The sequence below is a fragment of the Tachypleus tridentatus genome, chromosome 2 (assembly GCF_004210375.1).
Source record: "Tachypleus tridentatus isolate NWPU-2018 chromosome 2, ASM421037v1, whole genome shotgun sequence".
Taxonomy (NCBI): Eukaryota; Metazoa; Arthropoda; class Merostomata; order Xiphosura; family Limulidae; genus Tachypleus; species Tachypleus tridentatus.
Genome location: NC_134826.1, coordinates 37072846 through 37099578, shown reverse-complemented (window position 1 = coordinate 37099578; position 26733 = coordinate 37072846).

Here is a 26733-nt window from a genome sequence, read left to right as displayed (position 1 = left end):
ACTCTAAATTTTTATTTATAATGTACTGAACCTTCAGTTTACTCAGATGTTTAGTTTATAATGTACCCAACTTTTTGCAACCAATGGATTTGATGAACCCCATTGGTAACTCTCAGATTAATTGTATAATCTCTGCATTTTAGTTTTATGGATACAATTTTTTCCTGGTTATGTGTAGAAATGACCATGCTCTTAATTTCACCTGAAAAGATGATCAGAGAAATTTTAATGGAAAATTATTATTTGTCTTAATTCAAGGCTTTTTCTTATGTGGATGAGTTTGTGTTCCCAAATGTATTTGAAAACGTTACAAGAAAAGTAAATGTCATGAATAAAAACAAATGTACTTTCTTCTATAAGATTACACACACATATGCTGACTTTCACACACATGCAGTTACGTCTAATATTTTATTGTTCACCAACAAAATTAGATTTATGATAAAGTTTAGTTGGAATTTGTGGAAGCAATTGGTATATCACAATAGTTTAAAAAACATCAGTATACTTTGCTGACCGTTTTCCAATCTAAATCTTATAAATTGGATGGACTTTGGATGTTAATTCAAATTTCATATAAACATATATGAATAATTAAGTTGCAAACTGCATTATATCACAATAGCAGTGAATCAATTAGTGGTGAATACATTATTTTAAATTACATTATCCTCTATATATTTTACTTGTTGCAACAGTGCACATATTACTAAAAGTTGGGAATTTCTTAATAAACCACATACATACACAAACAGAAGTTATATAAAAAGAAACAAATCCAATATGTAAGTTGTGTATATATACTGTACTATGATTAGCACAATATGAATAAGGGGACTTTTCAATTTCATATTATTTATTAGTGGAGACATTATTACACCCAGGGTAACTGCACTGTAAGAAGTAAAATCTAACACTGATAATTGTTCCTTCAGTTTAACTACACTGGATACACTATTCCACAGTCTCATAACCTGTCACTAATTTATATAAGTTTGTTCATAAATTATTTGAAAAAAACTCTCAGAACAAACATTTTTGTGCTTTTACTTGATGTGCAAGAGCTGTTATCTTTCTTTGTTTGTTTGTATAAAGAAAATAAAAACTATTATATATGTCATTGGCCCCGCATGGCCTAGCTCATAAGGCATGCGACTCGTAATCTGAGGGTCGCGGGTTCGCGTCCGCGTTGCGCTAAACATGCTCGCCCTCCCAGCCATGGGGGGCGTTATAATATGACGGTCAATCTCACTATTCGTTGGTAAAAGAGTAGCCCAAGAGTTGGCGGTGGGTGGTGATGACTAGCTGCCTTCCCTCTAGTCTTACATTGCTAAATTAGAACAGCCTACTCACTTAAAACCTGTTACGGAAATCGCAGTGATTGCGGCCTTATGTTCCTAAAGGAATTGAGTGGCAGATGATGATGATGATATATGTCATTGACAGTTTATTACTAGTTTCATTTATAACATACACAAACGAAATAAATATATAAAAAACTGTATGATGCTCTCACAACTCTGTAAATAACATTTTTCCATAAGTGAAAAAAAGAATTTTATAATAAAAGAATATTGAACAGGGAATATATGTATATGATGTCATGGTAACAGGAGTGGAAAAGTGAAATACAAGGAAGATAATAATCACTTTAAAAAAACATTTATTACTTCCATGTGGTGCAAAAATGTAGTTAAATATAAGTTTATGTCCTTGGATTTTGCAATGATACTTTTTTGTGGGGATCATGTCATAATACCAGTACACTCATGTCACCAATGCCATTGTGATTTGGGAAGTTGAGGTGTTTGGGATCTGAGGGTTTAAGGGTGTAATTGCGTACAAGTCAGAGATGTTTACATTTAGTAAAGCAAATAAATAAATAATTCACTCTGATTTAAATTGGCCTTTTACATGAAAGGTAGAACTGGAGAGATAAGTTAGTGATATAATCATATGCAAGACAAATAGCTCACCAACACAGACCAGTTCTGTTAGTTTGTACAAATGAAGGTGATTGATTCTGTTTGTAATTTGGAATGTACTGGACAGTCTTTGAAATTCCTTTACATTTGAAAGAAACTGAAAGTGGAGTGATAAAAATGTTGAGAGATGTGTTTTCTCTTGTCAGTAAGGTAATGCTGCATTGGACAGTTCTTCTACTCTGTCTAGTTGAAGGAAGGTATGTAAAGACTAAAGGATCTCTGTCACTATGTGGTTTGTCTTTAGACCAGAGGCAGCTTGCAATAAAGAATGTGGCAAGTTTAGCCTTTTATAGGTGTTGTTGGAATAATTCTGATGTCTATAAATAACGAGTAATGTCGTTTGTAATGTCAAAGTATAGACATCTCAAATGTAGGAATTGACCCTTAAAGGTAGTGTTTGTATCAAGAAGGATAGAAAGAATTAAAATGTAAATAGAAAGAGCTCTCAGTGCATTTGTAATGTACGTTAGCAGCAAATGTAGATGTGGAAATGCCAGTAGTGATGTCTAAAAAAGATCTGTATATTTAAGAGGCTGAGAAAAAACAAAATGAGACCATCTTTTACAAACCCTTCAATGACAATCTCATTCTCTGTTTAAAGAAATTCAACACAAAGAGTATAGAAGAAATTAACAAATCTTGGTAACAGCTTTTAATATGTGTTACTTCTGTTCAACAGGAAGTGATGCTTAGAAGTGGTGGCAACTGTGTGTCTCATCTTTGTTTAGATTTCGAACCAGCTGTTTAATATGTCTGAAATTTGTTGAAATTTGTTTTGTTATCAGCTGTTTAACTCCAATATTGTACAACATGAACCAATGTTTAACCTTGAAAGAAACTGTTTAACATATTCCTAGACTTTTCAACAGGCAACTGTTAATGTTACATCACTTTTAATCTTGATGATAACACAATTTCTGACTTGTTCAACAGGAACTGATATAGAAATATATAATTTTTAATCCTGTTAACAGATGGATAGGGTTATTTAGTATGCTTCAACATAGTTTAACAGGAACTAACATAAGAATGCTAAGCTGTTGTTAACAAACAGTTACAGACACCATTATTTCTTTCAATATGACATACATACAGATTTCTTTTGATCTCTCCTTTCATCTCTCGCCCATGTGTTTATTTTTGTATATTTGTGCACACATGCTTAAATTCGTATTTACATGTGCAGGTGCTTATTTTCTTACAGGTGCATATTGTTCGTAAATTGGTAGATGAACCAGCAGGTGTTGAATTTATTAGATACGCTTGTAAGTAATTATCTTTGCACATGAGCACACAGGTTTTGATTTTGTAGATGCTCGCCCATGTGTTTATTTTAGTATATGCTTTTTGTGGTGCATAAATTGGTAGATGCACATGCACCTGTTCATTTTGTAGTATCTCCTCAGGTGCCATATTTCTACATGCGTGTGCAGGTGTATAAATTGGTACTTGTTCTCACAGATTATTTTATAGTTGTTTGCACAGGTGCTTTTTTGTACATGCGCATGCAGGTTTTGGTTTAGATTCATGCACAGTTGATTATTTTGTACTTGCATGCACAGGTATCTAATTTGATATATGTGTGCTAAGGTGTTTATTGTTGCAAAGGCACATACAGATGTGTAAATTGGTACATGCACTCACAGGTAATTATTTTATAGTTGCTTGCCCAGGTGTTTGTGTAAGTTGGTACATGGACGTTTATGTGTTTATTTTAGCACATTTGCAAATTGTGCAGATATGCAATATGGTTAATGCACGCACATGAACTTACATTCTTTACACGCACGTGCAATTGCATAATTTGTAAACGCAGGCACAGGTGCTTATTTTCATACGTGCCATTGCCAGTGTTTATTTTGTAGTTGTGCTTGTAGGTGTTGATTTTGTAGTTGTACACACATATGTGCTATTTTCGAGTATAAACGCGATTTTAATAAACTGTTAGATGTGCTGAAAGGTGTTGAATTTCTTTATGCGCCTGTAGGTTCTTATTTACTTACATTTGTACAAAATTAGTAAATTGGAAAAAGAGGTTGCTGTTGTTGTATTTCTTAGATGCGTGTATAGGTGCTTATATTTTCACATAAGCAGGCAAGTAGTGATTTTGTATATACGCACTCAGGTGTTTAAATCGGTAGATGCGCGTGCTGCTACTTTCTTCATACTTACGCGCAGAATTGCATAAATACGAACATGAACGTGCATGTGTTAACTATTTACTTGCCTGTGCACGTACTTATTTTGCACGTGAATGCAGGTGGTTATTTTAGCATCTGAGTGAACATATGAGTAAACTTGTAGATGAGTAGGTAGGTGCCTAAATTTGTATATGCACCATCAGATACTTGTTTTCGTGGCCCGGCATGGCCAAGCGTGTTAAGGCGTGCGACTCGTAATCTGAGGGTCACGGGTTCGCATCCCCGTCGCGCTAAACATGCTCGCCCTTTTAGCCATGGGGGCGTTATCACTTGACGGTCAATCCCACTATTCGTTGGTAAAAGAGTAGCCCAAGAGTTGGCGGTGGGTGGTGATGACTAGCTGCCTTCCCTCTAGTCTCACACTGCTAAATTAGGGAGGCTAGCACAGATAGCCCTCAAGTAGCTTTGTGCGAAATTCCAAAACAAACAAACGCACGTGCAAGTGCATATCTTGTAAACGCGGGCACAGGTGCTTATTTTCACACGTGCCATTGCCAGTGTTTATTTTGTAGTTGTGCGTATAAATGGTTATTTTATGAATTCTCGTGCAGATGCGGAAATTCGTAGAGGAACATGCAGGTGATTATTTTGTTCATGTGCTTGTAGGTGTTGATTTTGTAGTTGTACGCACATATGTGCTTATTTTCGTGTATACCCGCGATTTTAATACATTGTTAGATGTGCCGAAAGGTGTTGAATTTCTTTTATGCGCCTGTAGGTTCTTATTTACTTACATTTATGCAAAATTAGTAAATTGGAAAAAAGGTTGCTGGTGTTGCATTTCTTAGATGCGTGTATAGGTGCTTATATTTTCACATAAGCAGGCAAGTAGTGTGCTGGAAGTATAGACGTAGCCGTTGGGAAAAGTGCCCGGGCAATTGGCGGCGGGTCCTTCGATTCGACGTCCCTAGAGGATCGTGTCGGCATTTCGATCACCTGGTGTCGCCGACTACCCGCAGTGGTTTCAGGACACCTCGAACAGAGTCGAAGACCGAAGACCAGCGAACGAGAAATTCGATAACCCGCGTCCGCCGCCTACCGACTAGGGTATCCATCTTTTCGGTCTGTTTCGTGCTTGTGTGGTCTCGTTGTAGCATGCGACGGTGTACTGGAAGTCTAGACGTAGCCTTTGCGAAAAGTGCCCAGGCGGTTGGAGGCGGGTCCTTCGATTCGACATCCCTAGAGGATTCTATCGGCATTTCGATCACATGGTGCCCCCGACTACCCACAGTAGCCTCAGGACACCTCGAACAGCGTTGAAGACCGAAGACCAGCGAACGGTAAATTCGATCATACTCGCCTGCCACCTACCTATTGTGGTATACATCTTTTTGGTCTGTTTCGTGATTGTGTGGACTCGTAGTAGTGTGCGACGGTGTGATGGAAGTCTAGACGTAGCCGTTGCGAAAAGTGACCAGGCGATTGGGGGCGGGTCCTTCGATTTGACGTCCCCAGAGGATCGTGTCGGCATTTCAATCACATGGTGCCACCTACTACCAGCCGTGGCCTCAGAACACCTCGAACAGAGTCGAAGACCGAAGATCAGCGATCTAACTAATCCTTAGTTGTTGTTCATCCTCTACTAAATATCTACATCTACCACGTTCTAACGGATCCTAAGCTGTTGTTCATCCTGTATTGCATATCTCAATCTACCAGGTTCTAACTGATTCTTAGCTGATGTTCATTCTGTACTACATATCTATATCTCCCTGGTACTAAGTGATCCATAGTTATGGTTCATGCTGTACTTCATGTATAATCTGGTTTCAATATTTTTAAAATCTTCATGATGTTTCCTGGTTACCGTTTCGCGTAACAATTACTACACAAATATAGAAGGCTGGATTAGTTGTTGTTCATTCTGTACGTCATATTTCAATCTATCAGGTTCTAACTTATCCTTAGTTATTGTTCATGTTGTACTTCATGTATAATCTGGTTTCTATAGTTTTAACATCTTAGTAATGTTTTGTGTTTAAAGTCACACGTAATAATGACAACGCAAAAAATGTACGCTAGATTAGCATACTTGTTGTTTATCCCCTACTTCATATCTCAATCTACCAGGATTTAACTGATTCTCAGCTGTTGTTCATTATGTGATACGTATCTCAATCTACCAGGTTCTAGCTGATCATGAGTTGTTGTTTATTTTGTGCTACATATCTCAATCTACAACGTTCTAATGGATCCTTTACTGTTGTTCATCCTGTATCACATATCTCAATCTACCGGTTCTAACGGATCCTCAGCTTTGTTCATCCTGTACTACATATTTCAATCTAGCAGGTTCTAACTGAACTTTAGTTGGTGTTCATCCTGTATTACATATCTTAATTTTCCAGTTTCTAACAGATCATTACCTGTTGTTCATCTTGTTTTACAAATCTACATCTACCAGGTTCTAACTGACCCTTAGCTGTTATTCATTTTATATTAGATATCTTAATCTACCAGGTTCTAATGGATCTTTAGCTGTTGTTTATTCTGCACTACATATTTCAATATACCAGGTTCTTACTGATCCTTAGCTGTTTTTTATCCTGCACTACATTTCTCAATCTACCAGGTTCTAACTGATCCTTGGTTATTGTTCATGCTGTACTTCATGTATAATTTGGTTTCAATAGTGTTATCATCTTAGTATTGTGTTTTGTCACCGTCACACATAATAATTACAAACAAAATAATGTACTCTAAATCAGTTGTTCATTCTGTACGTCATATCTCAATCTAAAAGGTTGTAACTGATCCTTAGCTACTCTTTATCATGCACTAAGTATCTCAATCTACGAGGTTCTAACTGATCCTTTGTTGTTGTTCATTTTGTACTACATATCTCTATCTACCAGTATCTAACAGATCCTTAGTTGTTATTTATTTTGTACTACATATTTTAGTCTACCAGGTTCTAACTGATCCTTAGCTGTTGTTTATTCTGTACTACATATCTTAATCTTCCAGGTTCTAACTGATCATTAGCTCTTGTTCATCCTGTATTACATATCTCAAACTACCAGATTCTAACTAATCTCTAGTTGGTGTTCGTCCTGTATTACATATCTCAATTTACCAGGTTCTAACTGATCCTTAGCTTTTCGTCATCCTGTGCTACATATCTCAATCTACAAAATTTTAACTGATCCTTAGCTGTTGTACATTTTGTACGACATATCTCAATCTACCAGGTTTTAACTGATCCTTAGCTGTTGTTCATCCTGTTCTACATACCTACATCTACCAGGTTCTAACTGACCCTTAGTTGCTGTTTATCCTGTACTACATATCCCAATCTACCAGGTTCTAACTAATCCTAACTTGTTGTTTATCATGCGCCATATATCTCAATCTACCAGGTTCTAACTGATCCTTAGTTGTTGTTTATTCTGTACTACAAATATCAATCTACCAGGTTCTAACTGATTCTTAGTTGTTGTTTATCTTGTACTACGTATCTCAATCTACAAGCTTCTAACTGATCCCTGGTTATTGTTCATGCTGTTCTTCATGTGTGATTTGGTTTCAATAGTTTTATTATCTTAGTAATGTTTATTGTCACCGTCACACGTGATAATTACAACGCAAATAACGTACGCTAGATTAGTTGTTCAATCTGTACTTCATATCACAATTTATCAGGATGTAACTCATCCTTAAGTATTGTTTATCATGCACTAGATATCTCAAACTACCAGATTCTTACTGATGCTTAGTTATTGTTTATCTTGTACTACATATTTCAGTCTACCAGGTTCTAAGTGCTTCCAAGCTGTTGTTTATCGTGCACAACATATCTCAATCTACTAGGTTCCAACTGATTCTTAGCTGTTGTTCATCCTGTACTATACATCTACATCTACCAGGTTCTAACAGATCCTTATCTCTTGTTCATCCTGTACTACATATCTCAATCTACCAGGTTCTAAGTGCCTTGTAGCTCTCGTTTATCATGGAATACCTATCTCAATCTACCAGGTTCTAACTAATCTTTCGTTGATGTAGATCCTGTATAACATATCTACATCTACGAGGTTCTAATTGATTCTTAGCTGTTGTTTATTTTGTACTTCATATCTCAATGTACCAGGTTCTAACTGATCCTTAGTTATTGTACATGCTGTACATCACGTATAATCTGGTTTAAATAGTTTTAACATCATACTAATGTTTTCTGGTTACCGTCACAGGTAATAATGGCAACGCAAATAATGTGCGTTGGATTAGTTGTTGTTCATTCACTACGTCATACCTTAATTTTTGAGGTTCGAAATCAGTCTTAGCTGTTGTTCATCCTGTGATACATATCTAATTATACCAGGTTCTACTGAACTTTATTTGGTTTTTATCCTGTATTTTATATCAATCTAGCAGCTTATAGCTGATCCTTAGCTGTTGTTTATGCTGTACTTCATATTTCAATCTACCAGGTTCTTATTGATCCTTTGTTGTTGTTTTTCTTCTACTACATATCTCAATCTACCAGGTTCTGACTGATCTTTAGTTGATGTTCGTCCTGTTTTACATATCTCAATCTACCAGGTTCTAACTGATTCTTAGTTGTTGCTTTATCCTGTACTTTCTATTTCAATCTAACAAGTTCTTACTTATCCTTAGTTCTTGTTCATTTGATACTACGTATCTACATCTACCAGGTTCTAACTAATACTTACGTGTTGTTTATCATGCACTACATATCTCAATCTACCAGGTTTTAACTGATCCTTAGCTGTTATTCATCCTGTGCTAAATATCTCAGTCTAACAGGTTCTATCTGATCCTTAGCTGTTGTACATCCTGTACTAGATATATACATCTACCAGGTTCTAACTGATCCTTAGTTGTTGTTTATCTTCTTCTACATGTCTTAATCTAACAGGTTCTAACTGATCCTTAGTTGTTGTTTATCTTCTTCTACATGTCTTAATCTAACAGGTTCTAACTGATCCTTAGTTTAATATTTATCGTGTACTACATTTCCCAATCTACCACGTTCTAACTGATTTTTTGCTGTTGTTTTTCCTGCACTACATATTTCAATCTACCATGTTCTAACTGATTCTTAGTTGTTCATTCTGTACTACATATCTTAATGTACCAGGTTCAATCTGATCCTTCGCTGTTGTTTATCCCGTACTTCATATTTCAATCTACCAGGTTCTAACCGATCTTTAATGTTGTTTATTCACAACTACATTTCTACATCTACCAGGTTCTAATTGATCCTTAGTTTATATTTATTTCGTACTACATTTCCCATTCTATCAGGTTATAAATGATTTTTAGCTGTTGTTTATCCTGCACTACATATAACAATCTAACAGGTTCTAACTCATTCTTAGGTGTTGTTCATCCTGTACTATATTTATCAATCTACCAGGTTCTAACTGATCCTCAGATTTTGTTCATCTTGTACTACATATCCACATCTGCCGGTTTCTCACTGATCCTTAGTTGTTGTTTATCTTGTACTACATATCACAATCTACCAAATTCTAACTGATCTTTAATGTTGTTTATCTCCAACTACATTTCTACATCTACCAGGTTCTAACTAATACTTACGTGTTGTTCATCATGCACTACATATCTCAATCTACCAGGTTTTAACTAATCCTTAGCTGCTATTCATCCTGTGCTACATTTCTCAGTCTAACAGGTTCTAACTGATCCTTAGCTGTTGTACATCCTATACTAGATATCCACATCTACCAGGTTCTAACTGATCTTTAGTTATTGTTTATCTTGTACTACATATCTCAATCTACCAGGTTCTGACTGATTTTTATCTGTTGTTCATCCTGTACTACATATTTCAATCTACCAGGTTCTATACTTATCCTTAGTTGTTGTTTATCTTCTTCTACATGTCTACATCCACCAGGTTCTAACTGATCCTTAGTTTGATATTTATTGTGTACTACATTTTACAATCTACCACGTTCTAACTGATTTTTTGCTGTTGTTTATCCTGCACTACACATTTCAATCTACCATGTTCTAACTGATCCTTAGCTGTTGTTCATCCTGTACTTCATATTTCAATCTACCAGGTTATGACTGATTTTTAGCTGCTGATTATCCTGTACTACATATCTCAATCTACCAGGTCCTAACTGAACTTTAATGTTGTTTATCTCCAACTACATTTCTACATCTACCAGGTTCTAATTGATCCTTAGTTGATGTCTATTCTGTACTACATTTCCCATTCTATCAGGTTATAACTAATTTTTAGCTGTTGTTTATCCTGCACTACATATAACAATCTAACAGGTTCTAACTCATTCTTAGGTGTTGTTCATCCTGTACTACATATATCAATCTACTAGGTTCTAACTGATCCTTCGCTATTGTTTATCATGCACTACATATTTCAATTTACTATTTTCTATCTGATCCATAGTTGGTTCTCGTCCGGTATTACATATCTCAATTTACCAGTTTCTATCTGATCTTTAGCTGTTGTTCATCCAATATTGAATATCTCAATCTACCTGTTTCTATCTGATTCTTAGTTGTTGTTCATCTTTTACTACATATCTCTATCTACCAGGTTTTAACTGAGCCTTCGTGGTTGTTCTTTCTGTACTAGATATCTACATCTACAAGATTCTAATTGATCCTTTGTTGGTTTTCGTCCAGGATCACATATCACAATTTACCAGGTTTTAAATGATCCTTAGCTGTTGTTCATCTTGTGCTACATATCTCTATCTACCAGGTTGTAACTCATCCCTAGCTGTTGTTCATCCTGTTCTATATATCTCAATCTACCAGGTTTTAACTGATTCTTAGCTGTTGTGCAACCTGTATGATATATTTCAATCTACCAGGTTCTAACTGATCATTAGCTATTGTTGATCCTTTACTACATATCCACATTTGCCGTTTTCTTACTGATCTTTAGTTTTTCTTTATATTGTACTACATTTCTCAATATACCAGGTTCTGGTTGATTTTTAGCTGTTGTTTTTCCTCTAATACCTATCTCAATCTACCAGGTTTTAACTGATGCTTAATTGTTGTTTATCTCCAACTACATGTCTACATCTACCCTGTTCTAACTGATCCTTAGTTGATGTTTATTCTGTACTACATTTCCCAATCAATCAGCTTCTAACTGATCCTTAGCTGTTGTTTATCATGCACTACATATCTCAATCTACCAGTTTCTAACCGATCTTTAGGTGATTTGCGTCCGGTATTACATATCTCAATTTACCCGGTTGTAACTGATCTTTAGCTGTTGTTCATCCTGTGCTACATATTTCAATTTAACAGGTTGTAACTGATGCTTAGGTGTTGTTCATTAAGTATTGAATATCTCAATCTATCTTGTTCAAACTGATCCTTAGTTGTTTTTATTTTTTACTACATATCTCTATCTACGAGGTTCTAACTGCTCATTAGTTCTTGTTCATTCTGTACTATATATCTACATCTATCTGTTTCAAAGTGATAGTTAGATATTGTTTTTTTCTACTGCAAGGTTCCAACTGAGCCTTAGTTGTTGGTCATTGTGTACTAGATATCTACATCTACAAGGTTCTAACTGATCCTTAGTTGGTTTTCGTCATGTATTACATATCTCAATTTACCAGGTTTGAACTCATTTTTAGTTGTTGTTCATCCTGTAGTAAACCTCTACATCTTCCATGTGCTAACTGATCCTTAGTTGTTGTTCATTCTGTACTACATATCTACATTTATTAGGTTCTATCTGAGAGTTAGTGGTTGTTCATTCTCTACTAGATATCTACATCTAGAAGGTCCTAACTGATCCTTAGTTGGTTTTTGTCCAGGAATACATATCACATTTTACTAGGTTCTAACCGATCATTAGCTGTTCTTTATCCTGCACTACATATCACAATCTACCAGGTTCTAACTGATTCTTAGGTGTTGTTCATCCTGTACTACATATCTCAATGTACCTGGTTCTAACTGATTCTTAGCAATTGTTTATCATGCACTATATATTTCAATGTACCAGTTTCTAACTGATCCTTAGCTATTGTTCATCCTGTACTACATATCCACATCTGCCGGATTCTAACTGATCCTTAGATATTCTTCTTCCTGTACTACATATTCACATCTGCCGGATACTAACTGATCCTTAGCTATTGTTTATCATGCACTACATATTTCAATTTACCAGTTTCTAACTTATCCTTAATTGTTGTTTTTCTTGTACTACATATCTCAATCCACCAGCTTCTAACTGATCCTTTGCTTTTTTTTATGATGCCCTACATATCTCAATCTACCAGTTTCTAACTGATCTTTAGTTGATTTTCGTCCGGTATTACATATCTCAATTTACCTGGTTGTAACTGATCCTTAGCTGTTGGGCATTCTGTGCTACATATTTCAATTTCACAGGTGGTAACTGATCCTTAGGTGTTGTTCATCCAGTATTGAATATCTCAATCTACCTGGTTCTAACTGATCCTTAGTTGTTGTTTATCTTCTACTACATTATACAATCTACCAGGTTACGACTGATTTTTAGCTGCTGTTTATTCTGTACTACATATCTCTATCTACCAGGTTCTAACTGATCCTTAATTGTTGTTTATCTCAAACTACATGTCTACATCTACCAGGTTCTAACTGATCTTTAGTTGATGTTTATCCTGTACTACATTTCCCAATTTTTCAGGTTATAACTGATTTTTAGCTGTTGTTTATCCTGCACTACATACATCAATCTATCAGGTTCTAACTGATCCTTAGCTATTGTTTATCATGCACTACATATTTCAATTTACTATTTTCTACCTGATCCTTAGTTGTTGCTCATTCTGTACTAAATATCTCAACCTACCAGGTTCTAACTGGTTCTTAGCTGTTGTTTATCATGCACTACATATCTCAATCTACTTATTTCTAACTGATCTTTAGTTGGTTTTCTTCCGGTATTAGATATCTCAATTTACCAGTTTCTATCTGATCTTTAGCTGTTGTTCATCCAGTATTGAATATCTCAATCTACCTGTTTCTAACTGATTCTTAGTTGTTGTTTATCTTGTACTACATATCTCAATATACCAGGTTCTGACTGATTTTTAGCTGTTGTTTTTCCTCCACTACCTATCTGACTCTCCCAGGTACTAACTGATCCTTAGCTATTGCTTATCATGCACTACATATTTCAGTTTACTAGTTTCTAACTGATCCTTAGTTCCTGTTCTTTCTGTACTACATATCTACATTTACCATGTTCTAACTAATCCTTAGTTGTTGTTTTTCTTATACTACATATCTTAATCTACCAGCTTCTAACTGATACTTAGTTGTTGTTTATCTTTTACTACATATCTCTATCTACCAGCTTCTCTCTCATCCTTAGCTGTTGTTCATCCTGTTCTATATATCTCAATCTACCAGGTTTTAACTAATCCTTAGCAATTGTTCATCCTTTACTACATATCCACATTTGCCGTTTTCTAACTAATCTTTTGTTGTTGTTTATCTTGAACTACATATCTCAATATACCAGGTTCTGACTGATTTTTAGCTGTTGTTTTTCTTCTACTACCTATATCAATCTACGAGGTTCTAACTGATTCTTAGCAATTGTTTATCATGCACTACATATTTCAATTTACCAGTTTTTAACTGAACCTTAATTGCTGTTCATTCTGTACTACATATCTCAGTGTACCAGCTTCTAGCTGATGCTTAGCAGTTGTTCATCCTGTACTTCATATTTCAATCTACTAGGTTCTAACTGATCCTTAGTTCTTGTTCATTCTGTACTACATATCTACATCTACCATGTTCTAACTAATTCTGAGTTGTTGTTTTTCTTGTACTATATATCTCAATCCACCAGCTTCTAACTGATCCTATCCTGTTTTTTATGATGCCCTACATATCTCAATCTACCAGTTTCTAATTGATCTTTAGTTGATTTTCGTCCGGTATTACATATCTCAATTTACCTGGTTGTAACTGATCCCTAGCTGTTGTGTGTCTTGTGCTACATATCTCAATTTAACAGGTTGTAACTGATCCTTCGGTGTTGTTCATCCAGTATTGAATATCTCAATCTACCTGGTTCTAACTGATCCTTAGTTGTTTTTATCTTTTACTACATATCTCTATCTACCAGGTTCTAACTGACATTTAGCTGTTGTTCATCATGTGTACATATCTGAATTTACCAGGTTTTAACTGATCTTTACTTGTTAATCATCCAGAATTGAATATTTCAATCTACCTGGTTCCAACTGATACTTAGTTGTTGTTTTCATGCTACTACATATCTCAATCTAGCAGTTTCTAACTGATCGTTAGATGTTGGTTTTTTTTTGTATTGCCTATCTCAATTTAGCAGGTTCTAACTGATCTTTAGGTTTTCTTCATTCTGTATTACATATCTACATTTATTTGGTCTTAACTGAGTTTTAGTTGTTGTTCATTCTCTACTAGATATTTACATCTACAAGTTTCTAACTAATCCTTAGTTGGTGTTCGTCCTGTATTACATATCTCAATTTAACAGGTTTTAACTGATTGTTAGTTGTTGTTCATCCTGTAGTAAATCTCTACATCTACCATGTGCTAACTGATCCTCAGTTGTTGTTTTTCTTGTACTACATATCTCAATCTACCAGCTTCTAACTGATCATTAGTTGTTGTTTATCCTGTACCTCATTTCTCAATCTACCATGTTCTAACTGATCCTTAGTTGTTGTTTATCTTGTACCACATATCTCACTCTACCAGGTTCTGATTGATCCTTGTTGTTGGTTATCTTCTGCTACTTGTCTACATCTACCAGGTTCTAACTGATCCTTAGCTGTTGTTCATCCTGTATGATATATTTCAATCTACCAGGTTCTAACTGATCTTTAGCTATTGTTCATCCTGTACTACATATCCACATCTGCCGGTTTCTTACTGATCTTTAGTTGTTGTTTATTTTGTACTACATATTACAATCTACCAGGTATGACTGATTTTTAGCTGCTGTTTATTCTGTACTACATATCTCAATCTACCAGATTCTAACTGATCCTTAATTGTTGTTTATCTCAAACTACATGTCTACATCTACCAGGTTCTAACTGATCCTTAGCTATTGTTTATCATGCACTACATATTTCAATTTACTATTTTCTACATGATCCTTAGTTGTTGTTCATTTTGTACTAAATATCTCAACCAACCAGCTTCTAACTGGTTCTTAGCTGTTTTTTATGATGCCCTACATATCTCAATCTACCAGTTTCTAACTGATCTTTAGTTGATTTTCGTCAGGTATTACATATCTTAATTTACCTGGTTATAACTGATCCCTAGCTGTTGTGCGTCTTGTGCTACATATCTCAAATTAACAGGTTGTAACTGATCCTTCGGTGTTGTTCATCCAGTATTGAATATCTCAATCTACCTGGTTCTAACTGATCCTTAGTTGTTTTTATCTTTTACTACATATCTCTATCTACCAGGTTCTAACTGACATTTAGCTGTTGTTCATCATGTGCTACATATCTGAATTTACCAGGTTTTAACTTATCTTTAGGTGTTGTTCATCCAGAATTGAATATTTCAATCTACCTGGTTCCAACTGATACTTTGTTGTTGTTTTTCTGCTACTACATATCTCAATCTACCAGCTTCTATCTCATCCTTAGCTGTTGTTCATTTTGTTCTATATATCTCAATCTACCAGGTTTAAACTGATCCTTAGCAATTGTTCATCCTTTACTACATATCCACATTTGCCGTTTTCTAACTGATCTTTAGTTGTTGTTTATCTTGTACTACATATCTCAATATACCAGGTTCTGACTGATTTTTAGCTGTTGTTTTTCTTCTACTACCTATCTCAATCTACGAGGTTCTAACTGATTCTTAGCAATTGTTTATCATGCACTACATATTTCAATTTACCAGTTTTTAAGTGAACCTTAGTTGCTGTTCATTCTGTATTACATATTTCAGTGTACCAGCTTCTAGCTGATGCTTAGCAGTTGTTCATCCTGTACTTCATATTTCAATCTACTAGGTTCTAACTGATCCTTAGTTCTTGTTCATCCTGTACTTCATATTTCAATCTACCATGTTCTAACTAATCCTAACTTGTTTTTTTCTTCTACTATATATCTCAATCCACCAGCTTCTAACTGATCCTATCCTGTTTTTTATGATGCCCTACATATCTCAATCTACCAGTTTCTAACTGATCTTTAGTTGATTTTCGTCCGGTATTACATATCTCAATTTACCTGGTTATAACTGATCCCTAGCTGTTGTGCGTCTTGTGCTACATATCTCAATTTAACAGGTTGTAACTGATCCTTCGGTGTTGTTCATCCAGTATTGAATATCTCAATCTACCTGGTTCTAACTGATCCTTAGTTGTTTTTATCTTTTACTACATATCTCTATATACCAGGTTCTAACTGACATTTAGCTGTTGTTCATCATGTGTACTTATCTGAATTTACCAGGTTTTAACTGATCTTTAGGTGTTGTTCATCCAGAATTGAATATTTCAATCTACCTGGTTCCAACTGATACTTAGTTGTTGTTTTCATGCTACTACATATCTCAATCTACCAGTTTCTAACTGATCGTTAGATGTTTTTTTTTTTTGTATTGCCTATCTCAATTTAGCAGGTTCTAACTGATCTTTAGGTTTTCTTCATTCTGTATTACATATCTACATTTATTAGGTTCTAACTGAGTTTTAGTTGTTGTTCATTCTCTACTAGATATTTACATCTACAAGTTTCTAACTAATCCTTAGTTGGTGTTCTTCCTGTATTACATATCTCAATTTAACAGGTTTTAACTGATTGTTAGTTGTTGTTCATCCTGTAGTAAATCTCTACATATACCATGTGCTAACTGATCCTCAGTTGTTGTTTTTCTTCTACTACATATCTCAATCTACCAGCTTCTAACTGATCATCAGTTGTTGTTTATCTTGTACCACATATCTCACTCTACCAGGTTCTGACTGATCCTTGTTGTTGGTTATCTTCTACTACTTGTCTACATCTACCAGGTTCTAACTGATCCTTAATTATGTTTTTCCTGTACTATATTTCCCAATCAACCAGGTTCTAACTGATCCTTAGCTGTTGTTCATCCTGTATGATATATTTCAATCTACCAGGTTCTAACTGATCTTTAGCTATTGTTCATCCTGTACTACATATCCACATCTGCCGGTTTCTTACTGATCTTTAGTTTTTGTTTATTTTGTACAACATATTACAATCTACCAGGTTATGACTGATTTTTAGCTGCTGTTTATTCTGTACTACATATCTCAATCTACCAGGTTCTAACTGATCCTTAAGTGTTGTTTATCTTAAACTACATGTCTACATCTACCAGGTTCTAACTGATCTTTAGTTGATGTTTATCCTGTACTACATTTCCCAATCTCTCAGGTTATAACTGATTTTTAGCTGTTGTTTATCCTGCACTACATATAACAATTTAACAGGTTCTAACTCATTCTTAGGTGTTGTTCATCCTGTACTACATACATCAATCTATCAGGTTCTAACTGATCCTTAGCTATTGTTTATCATGCACCACATATTTCAATTTACTATTTTCTACATGATCCTTAGTTGTTGTTCATTCTCTACTAAATATCTCAACCTACCAGCTTCTAACTGGTTCTTAGCTGTTTTTTATGATGCCCTACATATCTCAATCTACCAGTTTCTAACTGATCTTTAGTTGATTTTCGTCCGGTATTACATATCTTAATTTACCTGGTTGTAACTGATCCCTAGCTGATGTGCGTCTTGTGCTACATATCTCAAATTAACAGGTTGTAACTGATCTTTCGGTGTTGTTAATCCAGTATTTAATATCTCAATCTACCTGGTTCTAACTGTTCCTTAGTTGTTTTTTATCTTTTACTACATATCTCTATCTACCAGGTTCTAACTGACATTTAGCTGTTGTTCATCATGTGTACTTATCTGAATTTACCAGGTTTTAACTGATCTTTAGGTGTTGTTAATCCAGAATTGAATATTTCAATCTACCAGGTTCTGACTGATTTTAGCTGTTGTTTTTCTTCTACTACCTATCTCAATCTACGAGGTTCTAACTGATTCTTAGCAATTGTTTATCATGCACTACATATTTCAATTTACCAGTTTTTAACTGAACCTTAGTTACTGTTTATCCTGTACTACATTTCCCAATCTCTCAGGTTATAACTGATTTTTAGCTGTTGTTTATCCTGCACTACATATAACAATCTAACAGGTTCTAACTCATTCTTAGGTGTTGTTCATCCTGTACTACATACATCAATCTACCAGGTTCTATCTGATCCTTAGCTATTGTTTATCATGCACTACATATTTAAATTTACCAGTTTCTATCTGATCTTTAGCTGTTGTTCATCCAGTATAGAATACCTCAATCTATTTGTTTCAAACTGATTCTTAGTTGTTGTTTATCTTTTACTACATATCTCTATCTACCAACTTCTAACTCATCCTTAGCTGTTGTTTATCCTGTACCTCATTTCTCAATCTACCATGTTCTAACTAATCCTTAGTTGTTGTTTATCTTGTACCACATATCTCACTCTACCAGGTTCTGACTGATCCTTTATTAATGGTTATCTTCTACTACTTGTCTACATCTACCAGGTTCTAATTGATTCTTAGTTGATGTTTATTCTGTACTACATTTCTCATTCTATCAGGTTATAACTGATTTTTAGCTGTTGTTTATCCTGCACAACTTATAACAATCTAAGAGGTTCTATCTCATTCTTAAGTGTTGTTCATCCTGTACTACATATATCAATCTACTAGTTTCTAACTTTTAATGAGCTATTGTTTATCACGCACTACATATTTGAATTTACTCTTTTCTATATGATCCTTAGTTGTTGTTCATTCTGTACTAAATATCTCAATCTACTAGATTCTAACTGATCCTTAGCTATTGTTTATCATATACTACATATTTCAATTTACCAGTTTCTATCTGATTCTTACTTGTTGTTCATTCTGTACTACATATCTCAATGTACCAGCTTCCAGCTGATGCTTAGATGTTGTTCATCCTGTACTTCATATTTCAATCTACGAGGTTCTAACTCATACTTCGCTGTTGGTCATCCTGTACTACATATCCACATCTAACAGGTTCTAACTGATCCTTAGTTGATGTTTATCCTGTACTATATTTCCCAATCTATCAGGTTATAACTGATTTTTAGCTGTTTTTTATCGTGTAATACATTTTTCAATCTATCAGGTTATAACTGATTTCTAAGTGTTGTTTATCCTGCACTACATATAACAATCTAACAGGTTCTAACTCATTCTTAGGTGTTGTTCATCCTGTACTACATATATAAATCTACCAGGTTCTAACTGAACCTTAGCTATTGTTTATCATGCAATACATATTTCAATTTACCATTTTCTAACTGATCGTTAGTTGTTGTTCATTCGGTACAAAATATCTCATTGTACCAGCTTTTAGCCAATGCTTAGCTGTTGTTCATCCTGTACCTTATATTTCAAACTACTATGTTCTAACTGTTCCTTAGCTGTTAATCATCCTGTAATTCATATTTCAATCTATCAGGTTCTGACTGATTTTTAGCTGTTGTTTATCCTGCACTACATAAAATAATATAAGAGGTTCTAACTCATTCTGAGGTGTTCTTCATCCTGTACTACATATATCAATCTACCAGGTTCTAACTGATCCTTAGCTATTGTTTATCATGCACTACATATTTCAATTTACCAGTTTCTAACTGATCCTTAGTTGGTATTCATCCAGTATTACATATAAAAATTTACCAGGTTCTCACTGATCCTTAGCTTTTGTTCATCCTGTGCCACCTATCTCAATCTACCAGTTTCTAACTGATCTTTAGTTGGTATTCGTCCGGTATTACATATCAAAATCTACCAGGTTCTAACTGAAATTTAGGTGTTGTTCATCATGTGCTACATATCTCAATTTACCAGGTTTAAACTGATCTTTAGGTGTTGTTCATCCAGAATTGAATATTTCAATCTAACTGGTTCCAACTGATCCTTAGTTGTTGTTTTTTTGCTACTACATATCTCAGTCTACCAGTTTCTAACTGATCGTTAGATGTTGTTTTTTTTTGTACTGCATATCTCAATCTAACCGGTTCTAACTAATCTTTAGGTTTTCTTCATTCTGTACTACATATCTACATTTATTAGGTTCTAACTGAGTTTTAGTTGTTGTTCATTCTGTACTGGATATTTACATCTACAAGGTTCTAACTAATTCTTAGATGGTGTTCGTCCTGTATTACATATCTCAATTTAACAGGTTTTAACTGATTGTTAGTTGTTGTTCATCATGTAGTAAATCTCTATATCTACCAGGTTCTAACTGATCCTTAGTTATGTTTTTCCTGTACTACATTTCCCAATCAACCAGGTTCTAACTGATTCTTAGCTGATGTTCATCTGTATGATATATTTCAATCTACCAGGTTCTAACTGATCCTCAGATATTGTTCATCCTGTACTACATATTCACATCTGCCGGTTTCTCACTGATCCTTAGTTGTTGTTTATCTTATACTAAATATCACAATCTACCAGGTTCTAACTGATCCTTAGTTTATATTTATTCCGTACTACATTTCCCATTCTATCAGGTTATAACTGATTTTTAGCTGTTGTTGATCCTGCACTACATATAACAATCTAACAGGTTCTAACACATTCTTAGTTGTTGTTCATTCTGTACTAGATATCTACATGTAGAAGGTTCTAACTGATCCTTAGTTGGTTTTCGTCCAGTATTGCATATCACAATTTACTAGGTTCTAACTGATCCTTAGCTGTTCTTTATCCTGCACTACATATCACAATCTACCAGGTTCTAACTGATTCTTAGGTGTTGTTGATCCTGTACTACATATCCACATCTGCCGGATTCTAATTGATCCTTAGCTATTGTTTATCATGCAGTACATATTTCAATTTACAATTTTCTAACTTATCGTTAGTTGTTGTTCATTCTCTACTAAATATCTCAATGTACCAGCTTTTAGCTGATGCTAAGCTGTTGTTCATCCTGTACCTTATATTTCAAACTACTAGGTTCTAACTGATCATTAGCTGTTAATCATCCTGTAATTCATATTTCAATCTATCAGGTTCTGACTGATTTTTAGCTGTTGTTTATCCTGCACTACATATAATAATCAAAGATGTTCTAACTCATTCTTAGTTGTTGTTCATCCTGTACTACATATATCAACCTACCAGGTTCTAACTGATCCTTAGATATTGTTTATCATGCACTACATATTTCAATTTACCAGTTTCTAAATGATCTTTAGTTGATTTTCGTCCGGTCTTACAAATCTCAATTTACCCGGTTGTAACTGATCCCTAGCTGTTGTTCATCCTGTGCTAGATATGTTAATTTAACAGGTTGTAACTGATCCTTAGGTGTTGTTCATCCTGTATTGAATATCTCTATCTACCAGGTTCTAACTGGTCATTAGTACTTGTTGATTCTGTGCTATATATCTACATCTACCTTTTTCTAACGGATCGTTAGATGTTGTTTTTTTGTAATGCATATCTCAATCTAGCAGGTTCTAACTGATCTTAGTTGGTATTCGTCCTGTATTACATACCTGAATTTACCAGGTTCTAACTGACATTTAGCTGTTGTTCATCATGTGCTACATATCTCAACGTTTCAGCTTCTAGCTGATGTTTAGATGTTGTTCATCCTGTTCTTCATATTTCAATCTACTAGGTTCTAACTGATACTTAGTTCTTGTTCATTCTGTACTACATATCTACATCTACCATGTTCTAACTAATCCTTAGTTGTTGTTTTTCTTCTACTACATATCTTAATCTATCAGCTTCTAACTGATCCTTAGATGCTGTTCATCCAGTATTGAATATCTCAATCTACCAGGTTCTAACTGATCCTTAGCTGTTGTTCATCCTGTGCTACATATCTCAATCTACCAGGTTCTAACTGATCTTTAGTTGTTGTTCATTCTGTATTACATATTTAAATCTACCATGTACTAATTGATTCTTAGGTGTTGTTCATTTTATTGTACATATCTCAATCTACCAGGTTCTAACTGATCCTTAGCTGTTGTTCATCCTGTGCTACATATTTCAATCTACTAGGTTTTAACTGATCCTTAGCTGTTATTCATCCTTATGATATATTTTAATCAACCAGCTTCTAACTGATCCTTTCCTATTGTTCATCCAGTATTCAATATCTCAATCTACCTGTTTCTAACTGATCCTTAGTTGTTGTTTATCTTTTAGTACATATCTCTATCTTCCAGGTTATAACTGATCCTTAGTTTTTGTTCATTCTATACTACATATCTACATTTATTAGGTTCTATCTGAGCCTTAGTGGTTGTTCATTCTGTACTAGATATCTACATCTAGAAGGTTCTAACTGATACTTAGTTGGTTTTCGTCCAGGATTACATATCACAATTTACTAGGTTCTAACTGATCCTAAGCTGTTCTTTATCCTGCACTACATATCACAATCTATCAGGTTCTAACTGATTCTTAGGTGTAGTTCATCGTGTACTACATATACACATCTGCCGGATTCTAACTGATCCTTAGCTATTGTTCATTCTGTACTACATATCTCAATCTACCAGGTTCTAACTCATTCTTAGCAATTGTTTATCATGCATTACATATTTCAATTTACCAGTTTCTAACTGATCCTTAGTTGTTCTTCATTCTGTTTTACATATCTCAGTGTACCAGCTTCTAGCTGATGCTTAGTTCTTGTTCATTCTGTACTACATATCTACATCTACCATGTTCTAACTAATCCTTAGTTGTTGTTTTTCTTGTACTACATATCTCAATCTACCAGGTTCTATTTAATCCTTACCTATTGTTTATCATGTACTACATATCTCAGTCTACCAGGTTCTAACTGATCCTTAGCTGTTGTTCATCCTGTGCTAGATATATCAATCTACCAGGTTTTAACTGATCCTTAGCTGTTATTCATCCTTAAGATATATTTTAATCAACCAGGTTATAACTGATCCTAACCTATTGTTCATCCAGTATTCAATATCTCAATCTACCTGTTTCTTACTGATCCTTAGTTGTTGTTTATCTTTTAGTACATATCTTTATCTTCTATGTTATAACTGATCCTTAGTTTTTGTTCATTCTGTACTACATATCTACATTTATTAGGTTCTATCTGAGCCTTAGTGGTTGTTCATTCTGTACTAGATATCTACATGTAGAAGGTTCTAACTGATCCTTAGTTGGTTTTCGTCCAGTATTGCATATCACAATTTACTAGGTTCTAACTGATCCTTAGCTGTTCTTTATCCTGCACTACATATCACAATCTACCAGGTTCTAACTGATTCTTAGGTGTTGTTCATCCTGTACTACATATCACAATCTACCAGATTCTAACTGATTCTTAGCAATTGTTTATCATTCACTATATATTTCAATCTATCAGGTTTTAACTGATCCTTAGCTATTGTTCATCCTGTACTACATATCCACATCTGCCGGATTCTAACTGATCCTTAGCTATTGTTTATCATGCAGTACATATTTCAATTTACCATTTTCTAACTTATCGTTAGTTGTTGTTCATTCTCTACTAAATATCTCAATGTACCAGCTTTTAGCTGATGCTAAGCTGTTGTTCATCCTGTACCTTATATTTCAAACTACTAGGTTCTAACTGATCCTTAGCTGTTAATCATCGTGTAATTCATATTTCAATCTATCAGGTTCTGACTGCTTTTTAGCTGTTGTTTATCCTGCACTACATATAATAATCAAAGATGTTCTAACTCATTCTTAGTTGTTGTTCATCCTGTACTACATATATCAACCTACCAGGTTCTAACTGATCCTTAGATATTGTTTATCATGCACTACATATTTCAATTTACCAGTTTCTAAATCATCTTTAGTTGATTTTCGTCCGGTCTTACAAATCTCAATTTACCCGGTTGTAACTGATCCCTAGCTGTTGTTCATCCTGTGCTAGATATGTCAATTTAACAGGTTGTAACTGATCCTTAGGTGTTGTTCATCCAGTATTGAATATCTCTATCTACCAGGTTCTAACTGGTCATTAGTACTTGTTGATTCTGTGCTATATATCTACATCTACCTTTTTCTAACGGATCGTTAGATGTTGTTTTTTTGTAATGCATATCTCAATCTAGCAGGTTCTAACTGATCTTAGTTGGTATTCGTCCTGTATTACATACCTGAATTTACCAGGTTCTAACTGACATTTAGCTGTTGTTCATCATGTGCTAGATATCTCAATGTTTCAGCTTCTAGCTGATGCTTAGATGTTGTTCATCCTGTTCTTCATATTTCAATCTACTAGGTTCTAACTGATACTTAGTTCTTATTCATTCTGTACTACATATCTACATCTACCATGTTCTAACTAATCCTTAGTTGTTGTTTTTCTTCTACTACATATCTTAATCTACCAGCTTCTAACTGATCCTTAGATGCTGTTCATCCAGTATTGAATATCTCAATCTACCTGGTTCTAACTGATCCTTAGTTGTTGTTTTTCTTGTACTACATATCTCAATCTTCCAGCTTCTAAATGATTCTTAGCTGTTGTTTATCCTGTACTTCATATTTCTATCTGCCAGGTTCTTACTGATCCTTAGCTGTTGTTCATCCTGTGCTACATATCTCAATCTACCAGGTTCTAACTGATCTTTAGTTGTTGTTCATTCTAAAATTACATATTTAAATCTACCATGTACTAATTGATTCTTAGGTGTTGTTCATTTTATTGTACATATCTCAATCTACCAGGTTCTAACTGATCCTTAGCTGTTGTTCATCCTGTGCTACATATTTCAATCTACCAGGTTTTAACTGATCCTTAGCTGTTATTCATCCTTATGATATATTTTAATCAACCAGGTTCTAACTGATCCTTTCCTATTGTTCATCCAGTATTCAATATCTCAATCTACCTGTTTCTAACTGATCCTTAGTTGTTGTTTATCTTTTAGTACATATCTCTTTCTTCCAGGTTATAACTGATCCTTAGTTTTTGTTCATTCTGTACTACATATCTACATTTATTAGGTTCTATCTGAGCCTTAGTGGTTGTTCATTCTGTACTAGATATCTACATCTAGAAGGTTCTAACTGATACTTAGTTGGTTTTCGTCCAGGATTACATATCACAATTTACTAGGTTCTAACTGATCCTAAGTTGTTCTTTATCCTGCACTACATATCACAATCTATGAGGTTATAACTCATTCTTAGGTGTTGTTTATCATGCACTATATATCTCAATCCACCAGCTTCTAACTGATCCTTAGTTCTTGTTCATTCTGTACTACATATCTACATCTACCATGTTCTAACTAATCCTTAGTTGTTGTTTTTCTTGTACTATATATCTCAATCCACCAGCTTCTAACTGATCCTTTGCTGTTTTTTATGATGCCCTACATATCTCAATCTACCAGTTTCTAACTGATCTTCAGTTGATTTTCGTCCGGTATTACATATCTCAAGTTACCTGGTTGTAACTGATCCCTAGCTGTTGTGCGTCCTGTGCTACATATCTCAATTTAACAGGTTGTAACTGATCCTTAGGTGTTGTTCATCCAGTATTGAATATCTCAATCTACCTGGTTCTAACTGATCCTTAGTTGTTTTTATCTTTTACTACATATCTCTATCTACCAGGTTCTAACTCATCATTAGTTCTTCTTGATTCTGTACTGTATATCTACATATACCTATTTTTAACTGATCGTTAGATGTTGTTTTTTGTACTGCATATCTCAATCTAGCAGGTTCCAACTGATCCTTAGGTTTTGTTCATTCTGTACTACATATCTACATTTAATAGTTTATAATGGATCCTTAGTTCTTGTTCATTCTGTACTTTATATCTATATCTACCAGGTTCTGACTGACTTCTAGCTGCTGTTTATCCTGCACTACATATCTCAATCTACCAGGTTATAACTGATCCTTAATTGTTATTTATCTCCAACTACATGTCTACATCTATCAGGTTCTAACTGATCCTTAGTTGTTGTTTATCCTGCACTACATATAACAATCTAACAGGTTCTAACTCGTTCTTAGGTGTTGTTCATCCTGTACTACATATATCAATCTACCAGGTTCTAACTGAATCTTACCCTTTGTTTATCATGCACTACATATTTCAATTTACCATTTTCTAACTGATCGTTAGTGGTTGTTCATTCTGTACTAAATATCTCAATGTACCAGCTTTTAGCCAATGCTTAGCTGTTGTTCATCCTGTACCTTATATTTCAAACTACTAGGTTCTAACTGATGTTTAGCTGTTAATCATCTAGTAATTCATATTTCAATCTATCAGGTTCTGACTGATTTTTAGCTGTTGTTTATCCTGCACTACATATAATAATATAAGAGGTTCTAACTCATTCTTAGGTGTTGTTAATCCTGTACTACATATATCAATCTACCAGGTTCTAACTG